The sequence below is a fragment of the Thalia democratica genome, chromosome 7 (assembly GCF_965202585.1).
Source record: "Thalia democratica chromosome 7, ktThaDemo2.hap1.1, whole genome shotgun sequence".
Lineage (NCBI taxonomy): Eukaryota > Metazoa > Chordata > Thaliacea > Salpida > Salpidae > Thalia > Thalia democratica.
The window spans coordinates 58,533,036-58,536,640 of NC_139171.1; the positions used below are offsets into that span (position 1 = coordinate 58,533,036).

Below are 3,605 nucleotides of genomic sequence, written 5' to 3' on the forward strand. Positions count from 1 at the left end.
TATTATAAATATATATATGAAAAAAAAATCGGTTTTTAAGTTTAGCGTCATGAGTAATGACATTTTTTTTTGTAATTTATCGGTTTTAGTTTTAATGTTATTTAATGCTACTAAACTATCAAATAAAAAAGGGAATACTATGAGCTTTTAAAATTCTATATATGTACTATTTTTCCTATTGAATTTATTATAAGTATAAAGCTACTTCTTTTTTTAATCTTTTGAAATTATCAAAAAATTAACATCATTTCAAGTTTATACAAAACTAATAGTAAACTTCACTTCTAATATTTAAGTTAAGAGAATTTGTTCTTGTATTTTTACAAAGTATTTAGTTTTATTTTTACAAAAAAGTACAGTAAAAAAAACCTTTCATGTAATTTTTTTCACTAGTAAATTTAGAGAAAACGAGTTATATATTTTAAACAACTACTTTTCTCATACAAACTTGCAGTACTTATAAAACAAAAAATTTCCTAAATGTGTATAAATGTGTATAAAATGTGTGATTGTAGGAGAGTAAAAAATACTTAATTAATTAGTTTTTTTTACTTAATAAAAACCTTTTAAAAAACTAAACTAAAGGTACAATCTAAAGTAGCTGTGTGCGTTTTGGTTTGTAAACATGTATACTGTTTTACATACTTAATTTAGTAAATTCATCGAAAAAACACTTTTTTATTAAACTATATAATATGAATTTAGCATAAGATACATTTTTAACAACTTGAGAACTAATCTGCATAGCGACTTAAAGTTCTATAAAGTGATATTTTTTTGGACGTATAAAAATATGACACATCGTTTTATTACTTCTGATAATTATAAACATTTACATGGTTAAAGTATTAAAACTAATGTATTGTTTGAAAATATATTTTCAAATAGATTGTTTTTAAACCCAATTTTGTTATTGTTTGTAGTTTTTTATTTAAATAATCAAAGATTAAGAATAAAGTCAGACTTTATTATTTAAACAGATGTTTAAAACTAAAATTATCTACTCTTTAATATTTACTTACGACCATATAACGACTTTGTAAGGCTACGATTTTTTCAATAAATTTTACAAAATGTATGAGAAGTTTTTTGTTAAAGCATTTGCAAAAAACATAATAATAAACATTTAGAAAACAGCATACCTGAATTAATTCAATAAAAAAATAACTTAAGTTTGTAAAATTAAACGTTTCTACGTAAAAAACTTAAAAAAAGATATTTATTTTAAGTAGCTAATTTGAAAGTGATTTATTTTTATTTTATAGCTGAAAAGTATTTGTACAGCTAAAAATAATAATTAAATTTTAAATGGTGAGTACTTAAGTATCGACAAGTCACCTGTATAATTTTTAAACGTTAGATAAAAATCAGCAACATATTTCGACCTTAATGAGTTGAAATTTGTAGATATGTTATAGTTTTCTAATTTTAGCTAAAAGTTGTTATGCAACAAAAATTTACGCAATTTCAAACTTCATTGTTTTATACAATTACTTTTTAAATCAAAGAAATTCTTTTCTAATTAGTAGTTGATGACGCATCAACACATGCTGTGGTTTTTTTTTCTGCTTCTGAGGGTAGAAACATGGTTCCCGTGTTAAAATGTATAAAAGAAAAACGTTTTCGACACGCCATAACAGTTCAAAGACTACATTTTAAAAAGCACATGGTTTTAACATATTGGATTTCAATTGATTTTTCATTTTACTTTTTTGTTGGTTGAAATATTTATGAAAAACGTAAAGCTTATTAAACAGTTGCTTCCGTGCATCAGTTATAAATTTGTCTTGATAATATTAATATTTATAAGTAAAAACGCAGAAAACTAAGTTTTTGAGGTGACTGTGTTTAACAATAAATAAAATAAAGCTTAAACATTAAGATAACTCGTGATAAACAAAAAAAATTATAGAGTATAAAAATTTGAAAACTCTAGGTTATAAAGTAACTATGAAGATATTAATCGTCTCTTTAATTGTTGATTTTAACGCAATCAGTGGAGCTACAGCTACAGCTTCTTCACAAAAAGGTTAAAAATATACTGCTTAAATAACAAAATCTAAAAGTTTAAAAGTTTGTGTTTTGATTCTACTTAAGTTTTATATTAATTAAACGTATAAGTAACTGAGTCTAAATTTCTGTAGTTCATAGAAAGAAAGTAATGTATACATGCTTATTGTATTTATACAAAACTGTTCTACAACTATTATAATACTCATGCAATTCACGTTTTAAAATAACTTTTTTTTTAATTCTAAGCCAACTCTCTTATTGTACAATCAGTTCTTTTCTTTTAAACTTAGTTAATAGTTATATATAACTTAAACGATCAAATACAACCAAAGATTAAAAAAAAATGTTTTTATTTATTATAAAGTTAAATCAAAATAATGATTATATATCATAAATAGTATCAGAAGTTATTTTTGAGTGAATAAAATAGTTATTACGTAACGAAGAACAAAAAAGTAACAAACAGTTATAACTTTTTTGGTAAATATAATAAAAAAAAACAACTTTGTACACATGCACAGTAGTTGCTAAATTTATTAATTATTACACAGATTACATGCACAATAAATGCTAAACTTATTAATTATTAATTAGATTACGTGCACAAAGCCGTGCATCAAAGATTAAACTGGGAACATGCTAGAACACACTGTATTATAAAATTTAATGGAGATCTTATTCAGTACGATGAAAGGCTTTTCACAGTTGAAGGAAGAAGGTTTGTATTGATAATTATAAAGATATTTTAAATGATTTGTTAGCTTTTAATGTTGATCATAACTATAAATATAAATTGAACTAGAGATATTTACAAAAGCTTGTGAAAAACTATCGTAAATATGTTTCAACTTTGTATTTTGTTGTTAGTTTTATATAATTTCGTCTTTTTTTTTTTAATTTAAGAAGAACATAACTTTTATTTTATAACTTTTTTTTCGTATACATAGTTATTCAAAATATTTTAACTGTGAAAAAATTCATTTTCAGGGAAATTTCGAGCAAGTATGGGCTCAAGTACAACTGGTATCAAACCGGAATCAGACGCGATCCCGACGATTTTTCAATATTCAGAAGATCGGGTGACGGTGAAGCTGTGGAGTTCTCAACAAGCAGTTGGCGGCCTCACAACCCGCGAAGCGTGACGTCATACAATTACGTGGTTTACGATGCGGGCAGCAGATGGAACGAAGTGTTAAACTGGCGAGGTTCCAGTAAAAATTATTTCATTTGTGAATATTCACAACCCTAAAATTATTGAAAACTTTGTCTTTGTTGAGATGCAACTACTGTATTTATAAAACTTTTTTAGTATTTTTTTATTAATACATTGTTGAAACCACAAAAAACAACTGATTGTATAAAAAATAGTCTACAATTCTCAATACAACAATATTATTTTAATTACTTATAATGGCTATGATATAGTAAAACAAATAAAAAATAAGTTTAAAAATGATGAAATATTTTTATTAATCAATTCGATAGATTTTTTAATTAACGATACGTTCTTTTTATAAGATTGTAACTTGCTTTAAATTGAACAATAAAAATTTCTCAACTTATGAAGCTATACGGACACAAACTATGTTTTA

At 24.1% G+C, this 3,605-nt stretch overlaps 1 long non-coding RNA gene across 1 annotated transcript; it reads left to right on the plus strand.

The window, feature by feature from the left end:
- The first annotated feature begins 1,951 nt into the window (after nucleotides 1-1,951).
- On the plus strand, nucleotides 1,952-3,199 carry LOC145841735 (uncharacterized). Its single transcript, XR_014370147.1, has 3 exons — nucleotides 1,952-2,029; nucleotides 2,608-2,731; nucleotides 3,001-3,199. It is a non-coding gene; the product is annotated as an uncharacterized LOC145841735 (long non-coding RNA).
- The last annotated feature ends 406 nt before the right edge of the window (nucleotides 3,200-3,605 follow it).